Source organism: Miscanthus floridulus, chromosome 4 (genome assembly GCF_019320115.1).
Source record: "Miscanthus floridulus cultivar M001 chromosome 4, ASM1932011v1, whole genome shotgun sequence".
Classification (NCBI taxonomy): domain Eukaryota; kingdom Viridiplantae; phylum Streptophyta; class Magnoliopsida; order Poales; family Poaceae; genus Miscanthus; species Miscanthus floridulus.
Window position 1 is genome coordinate 50,200,753 of NC_089583.1, and position 21,265 is coordinate 50,222,017.

The following is a 21,265-nucleotide window of genomic DNA, read 5'->3' on the forward strand; positions in this document are numbered from 1 at the left end:
GAGGGGCACGCCTTTAGGGTGCAGCGCCCTGTATATTTCATCAGTGAGGTATTATCCGACTCCAAAACCAGCTACTCCCAAATCCAGAAACTTCTCTACACCGTCCTCATCACCAAAAGGAAGCTATGCCACTACTTCGAGTCACACCCCGTGATAGTAGTGACGTCGTTCCCCCTCGGCGAGGTTGTTCGTAGCCATGACTCTACAGGAAGAACTACAAAGTGGGCACTCGAGCTAATGGATCAGGGCATTTCTTATGCCCCGCGAATGGCGATCAAATCTCAGGCACTAGCCGACTTCATCGCGGAGTGGACCGAGGTCCAGATGCCACCAGCAGTCGTCGATCAAGAGTACTGGACAATGTACTTCGATGGATCACTGATGAAGAAGGGCGCTGGGGCAGGACTAGTCTTTATATCCCCCCTTGGGGTCCACATGAGGTACATGGTTCGGCTTCATTTCCCCTCATCCAACAATACTGCAGAATACGAAGCGCTCATCAACGGCCTACGAATCGCCATCAAGCTAGGCATCCGATGCCTCGATGTCAGGGGCGACTCTCAGCTGGTCGTCAACTAGGTCATGAAAGAGTCATGCTACCATGACACCAAGATGGAGGCATACTGTCAAGAGGTCCGACGTCTGGAGGACAAATTCGACGGCCTCGAACTCAATCACATCCCTAGGCGCCTCAACGAAGCGGCCGACACGCTTGCAAAAGCAGCATCCAGCCAAGAGCTAGTCCCAACAGGCGTCTTTGCCAGTGATCAACACAAACCCTCGGTACGCTATGCGAGGTCGGAACAAGCCAATGATGGCCCTTCTAGTCTGACCCCTGGGGCCGATCCGCCAACTGCTCCGCCTGACCCTGAGGTCATGGAGCTTGAAGAGGACCTGGTAGTGGAGTTCGATCCTTCCGATGACTGGAGAACGCTTTACCTCGACTATCTCCTCCACAACATACTACCGACCGACAAGACGGAAGCCCGATGGCTCGCATGACGCGCCAAGTCCTTCGTTCTTGTAGAGGGCGAACTCTACAAACGAAGTCACATCAGAATTTTGCAACTTTGTATCCCTGGTGAACAGGGAAACTTCTGCTGGGCGACATCCACGGTGGAGCATGCGGTCATCATGCCGCACCAAGAACCTTGGTTGGGAATGCATTCCAATAAGGTTTCTACTGGCCCACCACAGTAGCCGATGCCGAGCAAATTGTACGCACCTACGAAGGGTGCCAATACTACGCTCGATAAACACACCTCCCGGCCCAGGCTCTCCAGATGATCCCCATCATGTGGCCCTTCACGGTCTGGGGGCTCGACCTGGTTGGGCCACCCAAAAAGGTGCCCGGGGGCTTTACCCACCTGCTTGTCACCATAGACAAGTTTACAAAATGGATTGAGGCTCGACCAATATCCACAATCAAATCCGAGCAAGCCATGCTGTTCTTCCTCGACATCGTCTGTCGCTTTGGAGTACCGAACTCCATCATCACGGACAACGGCACGCAGTTCACCGGTAGGAAATTCATTCGATTCTATGATGAACAACACATCCGAATCGAGTGGGCAGCCGTCGCGCACCCCTGGATGAACGGGCAGGTCGAGCGTGCAAATGGCATGCTTCTTCAAGGCCTCAAACCTAGAATTTTTAACCGGCTGAACAAGTTCGGCGCACGTTGGCTCATGGAGCTCCTGGCTATGCTCTGGAGCCTAAGGACAACTCCTAGCCAGGCCATCGGCTACACACCTTTCTTCATGATCTATGGTTCCGAGGCCATTCTCCCAATAGACCTCGACTATGGAGCACCAAGAATTAGAGCATATGATGAACAGGGAGCTGAGGCATCTCACCAAGACGCCATGGACCAACTGGATGAAGCCCGTGACATCGCCCTCCTCCGTTCAGCTAAGTACCAGCAAGCGTTGCGGTGGTACCACAGCCGACGGGTGCGGGGTCGAGCCTTCAATGTCGGAGACCTCGTCCTCCGTCTTGTGCAGAGCAACAAGGGCCGCCACAAACTCTCCCCGCCCTGGGAAGGGCCATACGTCGTCACAGAAATACTTCGCCTAGGCGCCTACCGGTTGAAACCATCAAAGGAGAGGTCTTCACCAACGCCTGGAACATTGAGCAGCTACGTCGCTTTTATCCTTAAAATAAGCATACACTCTTCCTTATCAGTTTTTGTCATAATAATACCCTGATCCTTAGTGACTTCCAACCCCTGCAAATAGCGAGGGGTCAGACCTCACTCGGGGGCTGGCTTGAGATCATAAAATATGACATATGTAATACAAGTATTACGCTTGCAAAAAATTCCTGTGTTATACTTACAAACATTCTCTAAGTTTTCCATTTGCCTCATAAATGAGTCCCAAGGGCTAAGATCTAGGGAACCAATTCTGAATACAACTGGTAGGACTGCGAGACACCCACGCCCTAGCAGCTGCAACCTCTTTGCTCACCAGTTCAATCAGAATTAGTTCACCCATGTTCCTAGCTTCTTATGACTTAGACCATGAGAAGGGTCAGAAAGCACTAAAATCATTTCTACAGAAAGGAGAGAAGATAAAAATTGCTTGCCATAAGCAAAGGATGTAATTTTATTCCTTTTTTGCACAAATTCGTCACTTACAAAGCGATTTCATTACAAAAAGGAACAATATACTTATAAATTCAGAGAACTATTTGCTTAGGGGCTTCCCCACAAAGTTATTTCATTACAGTCTTTGCTTAGCTCTACTATAAGTACTACTGTGGTCGCCGCGCCACGCTCTCCATCGGCGACGCCCAGGGCATGTACATGGGCCAGCTCATCTACTGCGGTCGCCGCGCCACGCTCTCCATCGGCGACGCCTAGGGCATGTACACAGGCCAGCTCGTCTACTATAGTCGCCGCGCCACGCTCTCCATCAGTGACATCCTGATATCCCACCGCTTCGCTGGATCCTCGAAGGCGCCACCATCTGTGATGTCTCCGCCGGAGCATCCGGGGACTATGCCATCGTCGTCAGCCCCAACCTCGATAACGATGCCACCGCCAGGGCATCTAGGGACTACGCCATCATCCCCAGCCATAACCCTGACAATGGCGTATGGGCAGGAAATGCCTCTCGCCAAAGGAGGAGCACAACGGACGACAACGCAGTCAACGACGTACGACGCCCACAGACGCCTCTTCTCCTTTGACAGCAGCGACTCCTCAGCAAGGGCAGTACGCACCATCTCATCTATGTTGGATGACCTCCGGCTCGACATCACGCACCAGACTCGTGAGCAAATTTGTGAGTTCTCTCTCTCTCTAGCATTACTCTTCCTCACTCAGGAACTGCCGCGACGCACGGACTCGTTCGGCGGAAAGGAAGAAGAAGGAGAGATAGCGGCTCGGAGGCAGAGGAGGAGGTGGGATGAGAACTCCTCTCCCCCTCCCTATTTAAAGAGGAGGCGCGGTAGCTAAGGAAAGGCGAAAGGTTGATTCAAAAACCCTCTCCCTTCCCCTCTTTAAATATGGAATTAATGTTGATTGATATCTAAGGGGGCGCACCGAAACTAACGGGACGCACCCCGGTCAACGAGGCGTCCCTCTTTGGTCAAACTGAGCACTGCCTGGGTATGGCCCGCTACTGACCCACTCCGGACGTGGCAATTAAGGCGCCCACATAGGCAGACAGCCCTTCACCACCCCATGCAGGACCACGGACGATCCGATGACAGGACCTTTCGGATCTCCTGGGCTGACCGTACAGCCCAGAAGACACGATGAACGAGCGCCCAAAGAAAGGTAAGCCTCTCAGCTTTCTTACTTTATGTGTTAAAATTCATTCATGAGTTTCTGACCCCATCAAACAGCGGGGACACGAACATCACTCGGGGGCTGCCGAGGATGACTACCAGTCTAGACATCCTCTTCACTCGACCCCTCCGTATGCTTGAAACTAGGAGTACGGAATACGGGCATAGTACTTTGAGTAAAACTAGACGAACTGGCAGACCCTATGCCTCGGTGGCTGCGGTGTTTTCGTTCACCCGAAAAACCATGCTCAAACACCCCTCGCGTCTCCAACTTCAACGTCTGCCTTCTCAAGAAGGGTTCGGAGGGGTCCGCCTACAGAGTCTCTCCCAAAGGAGAAGCTGTCAGGTTCCTTAAGTTAATTAAATGGCTCGGATCGCCACCGAGACACGAAAAACAAAGAATAGCAATTCTTATGCAGGTTACTCCAACCTCATCGCGAACATTAGGGTCCGAACCCCGCGCGGACACATTTGGTAAGAGCCTTTCATCACTCATACCGCCAAGGTAACGTTGCTGACCCTGCCTTCATTTTGATTATATTATACATAGGCAAAACATCCCAACGCTTCGTATCACATCACGAAACGGCCTGTCGCCTCATTCAATATAGGCGACCACAGGCCAAGGTTCGAAGGTCGGCCCATGAAGGGCTCGAGGCCGCCTCATGCCGAACAGAGCCAGGGAGAGATAACTGAGACAAGCCCCAGTGGCCCTACCTGACCCCGCTTAGAAGCGGACAGGGACGTCTTGACCTTCTCTCGTTCGATTCTAACCCCGAGCCAAACCCACAGAATCTCCATTGAGGAGAGGCCATCGAGCCCCCTGAGCTTATCGAACGACTCAGGCATCTGCTAGGAGGCGGGTTAAGAAGTTGTGGAGTGCCACCAGAGGGCTCTGCCGACCCCATCAGCAAATGATGGACCCGGATTCCACATGAACATACCCGTTAGTGAGCTCGTTGAGTGCGACACTCGAGCCATCGAGGCAAGTGTCATTCACTTAGCCCCTCCGATTGCGAAAACCGAGGACGGGGTAACACACAAATAATGGCCAACCCCTATTAGACCCTAACAAGGCTCGGGGGCTCGAGCCAAACAATATAGGGATACAGGTTCGAAGGCCCCACCTTGCCGGGCCCATAGAGTCCCCAGTTGGGGATTTCTGTTGGAAGACATGGCGGGGAATATTGCGATGACATCCATGGACTTCGTCGACCCTGTCACCAAAACCATAGTTCCGATCTCTAGTAACCCCCGACCCTAGCAAATGCAGGGGGTCGGACCTTACTCGGGGGGCTAGGTTAAGGTACGGCTACCTCCTTTCTTTCTTTGGAACAATCTCCTCGCATTATAACCAGCGACATAATTCAGGGGAACAGATTGGTAAGATCATAAAAAATCAAACAAAACGAAAATTACGACGCTAAATCATGAAAAGCGTCCAGACTCGGAAAAAAAAACCCGACACTTGTCCACATATTACACATAAGTTGTTCTCAAAATTGTTCGACTAATTACTCCCGCGGAGGGAGAACCATCTCTTTTAGATTGTCTGCCAGGTTCTTCGCAAGGGGAGCAACCATCTTCTCCATTTCCTCCAGCTCTTCATCCTCGTAGGTGGACGGGAAGCCTTCGCTCATCACCTTCAGGTTTATTTCCTTCTCGTAATGGGTGTGGGCGACGGTGAAGGCCTAGGTAATCTCGGTGTGAAAGGCACTCTCCTCAAGCTAGCCCACCCGAGCCATGATACCTACAACACGAGCCGCGAGCGGGCTGGTCTCCACCGGCTCCATCACATTCAGGGCATTAAGGACCACCCCGACCACAGCTTGTAGAAGGTTGTGCTCATCGCTCTCAACCTGAAGGGCCCTTCGTGCATAGGAAGCCTCTTTTTTTAGCTTGGTGGAGACGTTCTCAGCTCTCAACCTTCGGTTCACCGCTGTCACCGAGCTCCGCCCGGAGAGAGCGGACCACCGCGATGTCCTTGTCCACCTTCTGCTGGAGGGCCATGGCCCTACTCTCGGCCTCCCACCAGAGCTCTCGCTCCATCTCCAGCTCCTTCAGGACTTCGCCGACCTTCTCATTGACCATGGGATTCCTCTGCAGCATCTTGTCTCGCTCTTTCTGGAGCCTAGCAATCTCCTCCCCATCTAGCTTAGACCTCACCGATAGATCCTCGAACATCCCATGGGCCTCCTCTGTGTCCTAACGTGCCTGGGCCTCCCGCTCCTGGGCGGTAGCAAGCTGGGCGGCCATGTCTGCTCGTAGCCGGGCCTCCTTCAAAAAGGCGATCCCTCTCCGCCTTCTGCTCACAGGAGAAATTGGGACTTTTTCCAGCTACGAGCAACAAGAATCTGAAGAGGAAGAAGACCGATATCAGAAAAGCAAAAACATAAAAACATGCGCAGAAAGAAGAAAGCTCAGCAAATACCTGAGTAGTAGGAATAACAATCTCACGGAGGGCTCCTCTGGCCTGGTCCAGGGCATTCAGCATGGTCGAGATCCCGATGTCAAGACCCTCCCGCTCCATGCTCTCAGAATGATCATCGAGCGAGAAAAGGGCTGACGTCGGGTCCTGAGCAGCCATCCACTGGAGCGGCGGCTCCCCCCATGTGGGGGAGCAGTCTCCTCCCGACAAAGGGGCTGGGGGCGGCTCCCTCCTAACCCTATGCAGCACCACTGCCGTGCTCGAGGATCCTCCAACTAGATCCTCCTCCATCTGGGCCACTTCGAGCGCCACGGGCGGATCCACCTGGGCCCCCGGTGGCGCGGATTGCACTACGCCCTCGTGCGCTACCACGGCCATCCCCGGCTGGTCTAGGCTTGGCAGTAGTCACGACCACCTCCACCAGTGGTATACGGCCCTCAGCTGGCTGTACCACGTCTGCCATGAAGGAAGCCGCCTGCTCGGTAACCTCCGTGGGCATGGGCGCCACCACAGACGCCGTCGGGTCAGCCAACGTGGCCCCGACGTCGGCATCACTCCTGCCCAAAATAGGGGTGATGGCAGGCGATGCCATCTATCCCGCTTGAATGGTGAGGCTCTTCTTGGGTGCCAGCCCTAGGGGGTGACCCGTCTGCAAGAACCTGCACAAAGGTAATAACCATTAAGTCAAAATAAAAATAGAAAAAGGATGAAAACAGAGGAATCAGCAGCTTACATTGACGTCCTCGGCCGGTGGAAGCAGTTTTGGGGATGGATACCTAGATCCCTGCCCTGACTCATCTGGGTGGGACCGTTTCATGCCTGCCCCCTGCTCCGGGGCAGGGGGGTTCATCTCGTCGGGCGCGGCACCGAAGTCGCTCCCCTCCATCGTCTCATTGGGTGCGGCACCGGAGCCGTCCCCCTCCATCGTCTCACGGGGTGCAGCACCGGAGCTGCTCCCCTCCATCGTCGCCTTGGGGATGGCAGCGGCAAGCCCGCCCTCCCCTGTCCACCGGTCCTCGGCCGACACGCCGTGCGAAGCGACGGACTCACCGGCCTCCACTAACCTCATCGATCTACTTCCCTCCGCATGGAAAGGGAAGGGCCCCTGCATGGATGGGTGGCCACTCATCAGCATGTCCTCGTCCTCTAGGATGCCCCAATCCACGTCGATGGCTACCTCATCGTCGTCATCATCATCATCATCATCGCCATCGTCCTCACTGCTCACGTCCTCTCCCCGATCTCGTGCCTCCTGCTTCAGTCGTTTTGCCTTCTTCATCTCTTCCCTTGCTTTCTTGTCCCGCTCGGCTGTGAGTCGATTCGCCGCCGCCATGACCTTGTCCTTCGGCAGTGGAACTGGGCTGTCCTTAAAGACCAGCACCCTCGGCTAGTCCCAACGTCATAAAGCAAGTGTTAAAAAATGGAGATCCAGGAAAAAGAAAAGAGCACGGGAGAGGAGGGCTTATGAATTCAAAGAATCCAGGCTCCGGCCGCATTAGGGGGTGTCCAGGCACCAGATACACAATGTCGAGGACCCTGCCTACAAAATCCTTCGTTGGCTCCGTTGCCTCCTTGATACGCTGCGCCACTTCTGAGTAAGGGAGCGCCTCATCAATAAGCACCATCCCCTTGAATGATATCCTGGGCATCATCCGATGTAGGGGAAGCACACACGCCATCAGGGGTGCCACCCTCCTAGTGTGGTAGGCACCGATAATCCCTATCCCCTTTACACCCCGACCCTTCAGGGCTTGGAGGGCAGAAAGAAGGTCGGAGATGTGTTTCTTGTCTTTGGACTGGACGCCCCAGCCCCATGACTCTGGAACATCCACAATAAGACATCCGGTATACTTCGGTAGGGTGGCACTCGCATCATCCCTAACATAAAACCACTGCGAGTACCATCCCTTGTTGGATGTCGCCAGACGCATGTATTGGTAACCCTTCGACCGGGTATGGCGCAGATGAATGCTGGCACATCCCATCGGCGCGTTCATGTCCTTCCCCCCAATCTTCCTCTTTAACAGACTAATGTTAAAGAAATACCGCCATAGATCAAAATGGGGATCGATCCCCAGGAAACCCTCGCACAGGGCAACAAACGCTGCCATGTGCTGAATCCCATTGGGAGTTAGATGTTGTAGCTCTACCTCATAGTAATCCAACAGCCCCCAAAGGAATCTATGCATGGGTACCCCGAATCCCCACTCATGGAAGATGGCAAAAGAGACGACATACCCTTCAGGCAGCACCGGCTCACCCTCGTCGCCAGGTAGCAACCACTCCTGGACGGCGGACAGTGGGCGGAGAAGGCCACGGTGGACGAGGCCCTCCAGATGCTGGGAGGTGATGCTTGATCTGCCCCACAACTCCATTAAAGCAGTAGGGGGGAAGGGCAGGTGGGAGCTTGATGGCGGCTGCAACACGAACGCAGGCCGGTCGATGGTGGCGATGCAGGCGAGAGAGGCTAAGACGATTGGTGATGGATGTTTTAGAATGCAAAGGCAGGGAAGCGAAATACGGAAACCTTGGGGGCGAACCCCATGGTTTTATAGGGGGCGACAGACATGAGAAGGGCAACCGTCCGCCTCGATCTCTGGGCCTGCCATGCGCGCCACCGTGTCACAGTCACGGGACACGCGCCCATAGTCCCTATCCTCTCACCCCAAAACCTCGGCGGACGGGTTGCACCTTCCCCAGGCAAATCTAGGACTCTACCCACCTGGGAAATGCAAGCCATGAAAGCCTGTTCTTTTCTCTTTAGGCCCACCTAGGGCCTAGAAGCTCGTCGGTCGGCCCAACTAAGGAAGGATCTGTGAACGATCCGAAATCAAGGGCAGAAGCACCAGTTAGGTCAGCCCCGAATCAGTTCCTAGCAAACGGGATGCCACGACCCACTTGGAAAAACATCCAGTTGATAAAAAACTAAGTCCTTCAGCCTTACCCACGAAGGGACCGATACCACCCCCCGGGCGACTCTACTCGAATCACCCGGAGGCTCGGGGGCTACACCCATCGGGTGCGCTCGCGCGTACCCTCTAGGCGAAGTAACTTTGACGAAGTCAAAAAAACACCCTCCAGGCGGTTCTACTCGAATCACCTAGAAGCTCGGGGGCTACTGTCGGGGACATAATACCGGGGTACCCTAGAAGGTGGAACCAATAACCGCCGAACATAAAAAACTTCTAGACGCATAAGGACACCGTTTCATCCCTCATTCGAGTAAACAGGAGTTTGGTTCCGCCTCGCCCGATGCCTTTGGGAGATAACTCTGCCTCGCCCGAGGGCTCAAGGTTAATCTCCGTCTCGCCTGACGCCATAGGGATAAACTCCGTCTCGCCCGACGGCCAAGGGATAAACTCCATCTTGCCCGATGCCTTGACGATAGGCTTGGTCTCGCCCGAGGGCCAAGGGATAAACTCCGTCTCATCCAATGCCTTGAAGGCAGGCTTGATCTCACCCGAGGGCTGAGGGATAGGTTCCGCCTCGCTCAACCCTAGAGGGGCGAGGTCGGTCTCACCCGAGAGATAGGAATTGGTCTCCGTTTTGCCCGACGGTAAGGAACGAGTCTCACCCTACTCCATATCTAAAGATTGGATTCATCCTCCCTGACAACTTCTCCCCATTCCCTCGAGATGGTAAGTACAGGGTAAGACAAGACGTTCAGGTCAACCATGGCTCCAAGGACCTTACCCTGCGCCCTGGCAGGAAAAATACTGCTAGGGGATGACAGGACAGGTGCTTTAGACCCTTCCGGGTGCCGCAGAGCCCGAAAGGTTGTACAGATGCATGCTCCTCGCCCTATAGAGTTGTAGGCGCCGCCTTCAGCTCTAGGACACGCAACTTGACGAAGATATACGACAACCGCTACGCTCTAGAAAAGGACTTAATATCTCCATGCATGACGGACATTCCATCATCATACTATGGACCCAAGGGAGCGGCACCCACTTCTCGACCCCTTAGGACCGCCAAGTCAGAAGGCCTTGATCACATCGTCGCTCTAGACCCCGACCCCTTGTCCCTCCGACAAAGACTCACAGGAACCAGAAGGCATGCGGAAGCAAGGCTGGGAGAGGCCAATAAGTCAAAACCACAGTACTACAGCCCACACCCTACGCAGGGCAGCATTCTGTAATCAACCTGACATTCTACAGAGACATCAACAGTATTGTAGGCGCCTATCTTCCTTCGCACTCACCAGAATGAAGGAGGAGGATTGAGTAGACGTGAGCCACAAGACTAAGTAGAATATAGATCCTTAATCCTCGCCCTTGTAAAAGCCACCCCCTTCCTCTATAAAAGGGGATGCGCTTCCTCCATCAAGGGGATGGACTCTGAAAACCAAACAATACGACGCACTCGTACACACAGTCAAGCGGCTACAAAGCTCTTGACCACCCTTCAACCCTTCCATCAGAGACTTGGGACCAGTCCCTCTCTCGATCGTTTGTATCCCTTACTACAGACCGTTCACGGTGCTAATAACATGAGCAGCAGCAAACTGGACGTAGGGACATTTGGCCCGAACCAGTATAAATCTTGTGTCCTTTAGCGCACCATCCGAGCCTAACGCGCATTACTATAAATTTACTTGCCAGTGCTTGTACGAAACACCGACAACGGCCTTTGTTGGGACACTCCTTCCTCACCCGGTACTCCATCACAATCTTCTCCTCACACTTGCCGCATGCAATGAGAGGGAGGTCCGGCCTCAGTCGCTTTGGAACCCGATGAGAGGCCGAGGACCCGGAAGCAGTTGACATCTACTCTCTATACTCATTTTTAATATAATATAAATTTCTCATTTTATGAACAAATAAAATTAAGAAAACTCTAAAATTCTCTATATCTCTAATCCATGAAGTGTGCTATGCATGCTAGAAATGAAAGTTGAATACTAGTTTTGAATAACTACTTTAACCTTCCTTCATCCAAATATGCAAACTTTAAAGTGATTTTGAGCTTAAATGGCTTACAAATAAAAAAATCCACCATAAAAAACCACATATATCTAGTCCACAAAATGAGATATGCTACTGATGAAACATGAGAGTATAAAGTTAGTAACCTTTAGAACCAAAGAATCAATGGAGGAATTGAAGAAATCTTGTGATTATTGGCGATGAGGAAGAAGAGAGGCCAGCGATGAAGCAAGAACACTGAGCTCGAAGTGGCTCGGGCTCGGGGAGGAAGAAGGGCTATATAGGAGGGGACCTTTAGTCCCGGTTGGAGATAGAAACCAGGACTAAAGGTCCCTTTCTAGTCCCGGACGGAGCCTCTAGCTGGGAGGGAACTTTTACTCTCGGTTGGAGGGACCAACCGGGAGTAAAAGTTAACCTTTAGTCCTGGTTGGTAGCCCCAACCGGGACTAAAAGTCCCCTACAGCAAAAGCCTGCCACAGTAGCCGTTGGGCAGGGACCTTTAGTCTCTCTTCGATGCTTATTATAGAGAGAACCATCGCGGGTTACAATATACCAGACACTCATGAAAAGCTGGTGAACTTGAACCCGAAGGAGAGAAAAAAATATAGGGAAGATCTAGTAATCGAATATAAGTATCGGGTGGGAATGTACATCTATGAGGCCATGAAGAAGGTCCGAGGAAATGGGTGCGTCATAGCCGCCCACCAGTTCGGGTAAGTCCAGAAGATACTTGGAACATATATATATATATAGGTACTAGGATCATGACATCTCATATTTGAACATTTCTAATCTGTATTGTGTGAATGATACAGCCAGGGCATTATGGGCCACTGGATTGCATTTATAATCTATCCTCAGGATGGAAGGGCCTGTATATTTGACTCTTTGTGGGATACAAACAAAGCAGGGTATAAGAAATTTGAAAGTTGTTTGAGATAGTAAGTGACGGAACTTATTCATTTACAGTTAACATACTTGTTGAAAATGTCGTTGACACTAGTGGTTTTTCGTATAGCGCTTATAAGAAGTACGTGAAAGATCCCGACTGCTATGATCGAAGATCTGAGAAGAAGAAGATCAAGAATGACACGAAACTTAAACTCAGACGTGAGTTCCCGGTAAGTACTAATACTACTACTACTCTACTATTACTACTCTTCTCCTAATACTACACCTACTACTCTACTCTACTCTAGTACTCCTCCTACTACTACTACTAGTACTACTATTCTACTCTACTCACTACTACTAGTTCTACTACTCCTGATTGTTTATTATATATGCTCTAATGATTGTGTATTATATATCATGCAGTGCGCTAAACAACCCTATGGGCCAGTTCTATGTGGATTGTACATTTGTGAGTACCTGAGGACGTGCAGCAGATTCAGCAGCAGCAGGCAGCAGCTCAAGAACGCACAAGAATGGTGGTGAAGGAAGAAGGTCGACCAAGACTTGAGACAAACAGTAGCAGACATATGTAAGTTTGTCATAGAGAGCGTGCATGAAGGAAATATGTTCTTCAACGGGAAAGTGAGTTAGCGCGGGATCCAAAGTTCGATAGGATCAAAAACTGGAGCACCAAGTTATGAATCTCGGATTACATTCTGCTAGGACCACTTTTTCGGTAAAAAATGTTATGTATGAATGACCTTAGTTGCTGATGTACAAATGATTTATGTTTGTGAAACAATGATGAAGACATCACTAATGTAATAACTTAATGTCAGTTCATCGAATGAGAATGAATGTAATATATGTTTGTCATCTATTTTCTGCTTTATCTGTGTTTTCATTAGCGAAATTTTAAATTCAAATTTAAATTTAAATTTGAAAAAACATTTTTAATCTAAAAATCATTAACCGAGGCGACCAAGTAATAAAAACCGTCTCAAGTTAAAATCTTAACCGAGGCGGGCATCTTTATTCAACCGCCTTGATTAAAATCTTAAGCGAGACGGGCGCGTTACGATAACCATCTCGGTTAATACGTATTAACCAAGGCGGTTACCCTATGATGCCCGCCACGGTTAATATATTAACCGAGGCGGTTGGCCAACCGTCTCGGTTAAGACCACGATTAACCGTGACCTTTGTGCTGAGGCGGTTGGCTTGCCCACCTCAGCTAAGCTAAAATGTCCGCCTTGGTTAAAATTTGTGTAGTAGGGACTCAAAGAACTGCACCAAGCTCGTTTTCGTTGACCTCCTATGCTACAAGCCTATGACCCATCTTGTATGCCGCTACCGCAGCGAGGTTGGAATTGGGACAACTTTTTCATTTGAAATCATTTATCTAAGGAAAATTATGTTTGAATTTCTCACATTTGAGATTCAAAATTTTCAAACGATCTTGGATGGAGAAACAACCAAAACCAAAGTTCTATATCTAAAAAAATTGTACAAATTTGCAGTTGACAATCTTTTTAGTTGAATTCATTAGGGTCCCAAATACTCATTTTAAAATCAAATAAAGATAAAACAATGAGAAAGAATATCTCAAATGGACACAAGTAACTTATGATTGGAGTGGTTAGGGGATATATGCTCAAGGCCAAAGGTCACGGGTTCAATCCCCTATGATTGCGAAGCGCGCGAAAAATAGTGTGACTTATGACGGCATGCGCGTGTGGCTGGTGAGGTCTACCCTGGATTTAAAAGTTTTTTTTGGCTATTTTTTAGACTTAGATTTGTGATTTCTGGACAAAATTGTAGAGGCTCTATTCCGAAACCGTCTCTAAAAAAATTGATTTGTAGAGACGGCTAGATAACCACCTCTACAAATAGGTAGAAAACTAGAGGTGGTTATAGCGTCTTTCTATAGTAGTGTTTCCTCGTCTGTCAAAACCGTGAAGGGCCTGTTCAACTATGTAACCCCTTTTGTGCCAGCGATGAGTGAACACTTCCCAGCCGATTGCACCTATAACTCTCATCTATTAATGCTAATGATTTGTCTTTCATCTTTTGGAACTGAGCCTACCACAGTTAGAAGCCTATCTGCTGTGTATGCACAAACAACCTTAGTTCAAGTCCTTATGCAGCTAATTTTTTTATGCCCGTCCAAATCCTGCCTATTCCTAGTTTGGTCTACTTTTTTTACTTCTTTCTCAATGTTTAATCCTATAAAATATAGTTTAAAAAGTGGTACATATAATATTTTACCCCAAATGTTTTATTTTCCTAATATTTATTCAACCTCATTTTATAGTAACCTGACCTAACAACAGTTGAGTGCTTATCTTTTTTGTAATTTTGTAGTGATAAAATGAAAATCTCTATGCATATTGATTACTGAAACTTTCTGCAAGTATTCCTCCATTGTATTTCTGCACAAAAGGTTTTGAAATACACGTGCAGATGTCTATGACTTTTGTTTTTGATAGTATGACTATAATTAAGTAACTGATGACAAGACCTAAGTAAATTGAAAACTGCTCTTCACCTGTCTTTTACAGGAAAGAAAGCTCTCTCCCCAGCCACCAGTTTTGAGTTGTGTTGAGAGCAAAAATCTACATGCTTTCCTGATGCAAATGCTGTTCTCATAATTTCTCCCAGCAGCAATTAAGCCTTTTATTGCATAGAGGGTCCCATAGACAAAACATATGCCCCAAGTGCCATACCTTGTAGAAAAAATAGCTAATTTAGTTATTAGGAGTAAAAAATGACAATAATTTATACAAAATAGATGATGCAATAATACAAACCAGGATCCATCCTTCTGTTGGTTATTCTCAATAAATATGACTGCTTTGTTGACATAATGCTTTATCTCTTTACTGCAGTACTCTGAATTAATCTTCCTAAATAATATTAAAGCCTGCATCACTAAGGACGTACATTCAACCGTTCTGCCAATAGATAAACTGAGTTAGTTTGTCAAGAAAACTGAAACAGAGACATAAGGTCAGATCTATTTAGAAGAATCATCATTGCTCTTACGGGTAATCGGCAACAATATTTCGAAAACTCTCCAATGGATTTAAAATCTAGGATGTCAAATGGAACAAATGTTAGTGCACATGGACTATAGTATTCCGCAATAAATATGAAGTACTATTGTTTGGAAATTCACAATATAGTTATTGGTGGCTAACATCATGATAATTTGGAATATTTATTAATAATGCTAGACGTTATGGTTCATTGCATAGAACCTTTACGGTAAGAATCCAAAAAAAAGTGATGGGCTAATAAAAAATTCTAAACAAAAGTAAACCCTATATATATGTGTAATCCTTGTTCTGGTTATAACAGCGTTTGTTAATCTAATTACAGTATTTTATGACATGTCACTCTCTTAAGTCATTTAACAAAGTTGACTTCATTGCAACCTATTGTCCTAAGCAATACTTGGTGAGAGAATTATGATCTCCATGATCTGTTACCACATATATTAATATATACATGCTTGAACAACTATTTATCATTTTGAGTGCAAAGCTAACAAAAATAAATGATACATAACTTGCTTTGACTAAAATCCTTTGATTGCTTCTTTTGACATAGATGCTCCGTTCATTCTCAATTTGAAATCTCTTACTAAGCAAATACTTGTGATTTTATCTTGTTCAGATTGAACAAATAATTGCTAAATTGCTTATTGCAAAAGTTATCAATATTTCACAATAGAAGCACAATTGTGATGGAAACAAACTAGACTACTATGATTTTGGTTGTCCACAACAAACATGATCATTTAACTAGTTACAAAAAGAGTAAAATATACAAGCGGTCCTTAAACTTGTCTCATGGTGTCACCTAGGTCCCTGAACTCTCAAAATACTTTTCAGGTACTTAAACTTATCTTATAGTGTCACTCAGGTCCTAGGACTCATAAAGTGCATGTTCATGTACCTGAACTTGTCTTGGGGTGCCATCTAGGTACAAAATTCACAAAAAAATATTTATAGTTCCTCGAACTACTGTATCATCTAGGTCCAGACGAGCTCCAACTAACCTACTTGTCCGTCGCTATAGCGCTCTATCTATACATGCTCTCTCTCTCTCTCTCTCTCTCTCTCTCTCTCTCTCTCTCTCTCTCTCTCTCCATGCTCCCCCCCCACCCCCCACCCCCCTCTCTCAGCGTTTCAATCTAGTGTGGCATCGCTTCACGGTCACAAACTGGCTAGCCATCCCAACCTATGCCTTCATCATCCTCCACATTAAATGCCACGACATCATCAGTAGTGATGGCGGCAATGCCAGCAAGGCCAAAGCTAGTGCTCCTTATGCAGAAGAGGTGGGCGAACGATTGCTTTCCCATTAAGGTTTATGGCAAGTTATATAAATAATGTCGCTCAGCAGCTTGAATTATTTATTAGATGGCCATAAACTATCTCATCCAACCTACAGTTATTTTGTTACCAAGAAGTTTTCACATTAACATGTGTTCGGATTAGCTCTAGATGTAAATATTACGTTGACTTTTCCAACTGAGTTTGGCATTGCAACATATATATATAGTTATCCAATATTTTTTTTATCTTTTTTAAGTGGTCATGGGCTAGTTTTCCTTTTGGGGCAATAAGCAAATCAGGTTGTTCACAAACTTCTTATTTTAATTAGATACATTTTAACATAAGATGGTACTGATTTTATTAATGCACACGCATGCAAACATCCTCGCAAAGTCCAATTTTCTGTCCTTTCAAGAGCTTGCAAAATCTTTGGTTTAGAACATGTACTCACCTCTAGCCAAGAATAGGTTCTTTGGCATTCCATTGAAGAAACTGAACCATCTTTGTTCTTTAGGGGGAAACAGAGTATATGTTGTTAGTGAAATATTGCATTCAAGTAAATATAAAGTACTTCTATAAATGTATAAAATCCTAAAAGTTCATCCAGAAAATAAGTTGAGAATGAACTATGTTAATTTAAACTAATCATATTTGATGTGCAAGAAATACAACCATAAATGAAAATATCTAAAAAAAAGCAAAGCTATTCATTTTTTGAACAAATTTAATTAAATAAACAAAATTTACATAATTTCATTCACGGTCTCACTCCTCAGAAAATAAGTAAAGGAAACCAAATTATAGGTAGGCACAAAATTAATTCAGCAAAAGAACTGCATTGTTGGAAACAACATTTTCATAATTCCAATGGAATCAATCATAAGAATAGGACTGTGTCATGTTAAATAAATGCGAACAAAGTTGTGATAGAGGAGTAAATATTCATACCCTAGAGGAAGATACAAATTTTGTTTTAGATGTGGATATAAGTTCCGCCTGTCTATTATTTCACCTTTGATAGATAAAAAAAACTTGCTTATATTGTTAGTCAATATTCCCTTGCTAAGTTGTGATTATATCCATCATGGCATAACCAATATGGAGAGATGATTTGATTCATCAATATTATTATCCATAACAAATATTGATTAACAAAAAAAATTCTGCTCTTAGTCACTTACTGTGGGTTGACAATACAAAAGTGTCTTAAATAAATATTTGAACATTAAAATTCATCTTTATACAATCATACCATAAAGGAAAGAAGGCAATCAACAGAACTAAGTAGCCACTCTTCCTCTGGGTGCTCAACGAGGTTAGGATATATCTTTGAAAGCAGCAATATTGCCTAAAGCATGATAAGAAACAAAATTTGTGAAGTGATGTATATGGCTGCTATATAAATTTTGAGAATTTTCTTCTAAGTTTCACTTTGTTGATGTTCTTGTTATAGGAACGTCATAACTCATCTATATCAAAACATAATAAACTGAAATTGTTGTGCTGACCTTAGTTGCTTCTGCACTAGTGTCTGGTGAAGCCCAGCCATTATCTACGGTCGAAAGTGGCCATGATCCTTTTGATCTATGCCGGAACCAATAACTTGGGTCTCCTGGAGGGTTTGTAGTCATCTGCTTGTTACAAAAAACAGTTTAAATGCCACAAAGCATAAAGGTGAGAAGTTCATATCAAATTTGTTGTTACAAAAAATAATTTGGATAAACTAAAGATGTGATAAACAACAGACTTGTGCTTTCTTTGTATAACTAAGAACCATCTCAATGGCTGGACCATATTCATTAGCAGCGTCTGCTGAAAAGAAGGCCTGTATTATAAGTGCTAACTCCCAGTTTTGGGCGCCATTGTATATCTACAACAAGAATCACACAGCAATGTTATCTTGATTTTCCACTTTGAGAAAAGAACTACTGAATATAAATAATGCAGCATTTTCCACAATGAGGTAGAAATAAATTGAAAGAAAAAGTAAGAATTTCCTAAAAGTAATCCAAATAAACAATTTTTCCTGCTACCCAAAATCCTTTACTCTTCATTCTGAACTATTTCTCTGGCCCATGTATCCACCAAAGACTTACAATCATCCACTGCTCCTCCTTTAAGTCACTTGTTTTGTCAATTGTGAAATTTAATTTTTGTAAGAGTAAAAAATTCTGAGTCAGTGGTTCTCTTGTTATTGTTATTGCCTTAAACATGAAACAATGCTTTAATGCGCGTTTGATATGGTTTTCATTGTACAACTATATCCAAATATCATTAAGAAATAGTTAAAGCATGAGGGGTAGAGAGAAATAAAGAGAATAATGGGAAAATGCATGAAACTACAAGAATAGTTGGAATAAAACATTAGTTTTCATGCCATCTTCAGCAATCCACAAATAATCATGTATCCTTGGAATATGTCGCTTGAGTGCATCTGAATTTGGGTTTTGTACCCAACAACAAATCATGTTCAGGGCCTAATAATCATCAAATGAAAATAGAAAGTTAGCTCTAATCAATTTTGATATATATCACAACAAACAAAATGAAAAAATATCCTCCTACTACTATTAAAGAACACCACATTACAACACAAAACAATGAGAATAATTCTACATATGCTACCATGAATTATGCATTTCCTAATCCCAGCATGACTCATCACTACAGCATAAATGGTTATCAGCCATGGTTTGACACTCCTCATTTATAGAAAATGACTTCTCATGATCCATCCTTACCATTCTACATGTTATTGTTAATAGATAGCACTTCCTTTTGACCCCTTGTTGATTGAAACTTTACATGGTAATTTGGGAATCTAAATAACTTCAAATAAAACTTCTTATGGCTGCAAGAGATGGACTTGAGTTAGGCTAACGTGGAGATAATAAATCAACATATGGAAGATTAATAAGGACCCTTGGTTCTTGGCATATGTATTTACTATAAAAACAACTTGAAACCAACTTCTAGTTTACTAATGAAAAACTAGTGTATATTGTTTTCATCGTTATCTATGTTGACAAATAATTTCTACATTTAGTTGCCAAGATCCAAATATAACCTCATGTTATAAACCAACTGTGAATATAGTGTCTTTGTGCTAGTGATAAGATTTAATGCATTTAGGATAGAGCAAGAGTTCATAGTTCATGTCTTATTATAAAAGTAAGATTAACTACACATGACTCCTAGCTAGGGAATGACTATGAGGAAATCACCACAATAGACAATACCTTTGTAACTGGACATAAGCCAACATATTCGAGTAGTTTCATCTTCATAGTGGATATGTTCTAGGATGTGGCTCAAAGCTTTCTCTCTCAACTTATAAAATGGCCAACAATTCAAGACCGGCTCCACAAAAGTGTTCAAACAAGTTGAAACACCTTTGAATATTACTGAAGGTTTATAACACATGTCCTCCTAATGAAAATAGCAAGAGTCAAATAAGCACGAGCACAAGAGTATTGAATAAGCAATTAAGAGGAAACATGTAAAGAAGCGAGGAGGAGGAGAAGGCCCCTACGGTCGTGGCGCCCATCATCTCCTTTACGCAGGTCCCGTCAGTCCTGTAGATGATGATGGGGATGGTTTCACGTCGTGACCTTGTTCATCACTGGCGTTGTACGTGGGCGTCGTTAGCTGGTCATGGCGCTCCATTCCATCCCGGCGAGCGGCGTGGTGGGCAGATATCTCCGCCGGAGGCCGTACGGGTATTAGGTAGTACAGCATTGGCACGCCCGACATTGTTGGCGATGTGAGTCTTCAGGTATGGCCCGTTATGGCCGTGAGTCACGTCAAGACGCGCCTACTCCCTTTCTGGCGTCAGAAGTTTGACTCTGGACTCGTACCCTTAGACCCGTAGTGGTTGGGGCGGTGTGAAATCCTGTTGGGCAAGGCGGAGCCCGCGCTCTCGGGATCGGCGCGAGGCGGATCCCACGCCCTCGGGGTCGAATGTGACGAGGCTCTCGTCCGAGAGGTCGGGGGAGACGGAGCCCGCGCCCTCGTGGTCGGGTGACCCAGATCCCACGCCCTCGAGGTCGGACAAGACGGAGCCCGTACCTTCGGGGGCCAAGCGAGACCAAGACTCTTGACCTATCCGAGAAAGTTAGCGATCGCGGCCATCAGCTTTTTCTTTTGGGTATCCCTAGTCCTAATACCAGTACTGTTGATTGCTGCGAGAAAAAATACTATTTCTTCATTAAAAAAGTCCGGCGAAAAGGACCGACACCGTCCAAGGACTAAAAAAAAAGTATGGCGAAAAGGGCCGGCACCTTCCAAGCGCAAGTCCTAGGCGGCAACCATACCTACTATACTACTAGTACCCCGGCTGCTTCTCCTGCAGCCACCGGAACAGGCATGCACAGCCTAAACACTTGATGATGGCTGCATTTTGTGAGTGCAGGGCAGTGTCAGGCATGCATGTTAGTTTTAGCAAACGGTCTGGTCATCGTCGACCACTAAAGTACTACTAAAGCTGTTAGTATGGTTTTCTTTCTATCCCAAATTGCTTGTAAAAACAAATGTTACTGCACGTAACTACGTACGCACGCCCCCTGACACGCAAGAAGTGTATGATATGAAATGATGGCATCTCCCGTACCGAGGAGTGGTGGTGTGGTGGGCAGCAGCCAGCAGATGTATGTTTTGTTGCCTTGCGGTTGCGGGTGGGGTTAGCGCCAAAACCCATCCATGCCATGTGAGGCGCAGACACCTTTTTGGAGTCTTCCCCGTTCCCGCGCTCGAAGAGGAATCCATCACGGGCGCTCTAACCTTGTTTAGAGCAAGGACTGATGACAGCTAACATTTGTCGCAGGAGCCGTATTTATTTGTAGTACTATACATTATTATAGTGCACGATTGATCGATGAAGA

At 46.3% G+C, this 21,265-nt stretch overlaps 1 pseudogene; it reads right to left on the reverse strand.

Annotated features, from left to right (window-relative positions):
* LOC136548508 (achilleol B synthase-like) overlaps nt 1-20,138 on the reverse strand; it is a 46,927-nt pseudogene extending 26,789 nt beyond the window's left edge.
* Between the last annotated feature and the right edge of the window lie 1,127 nt (nt 20,139-21,265).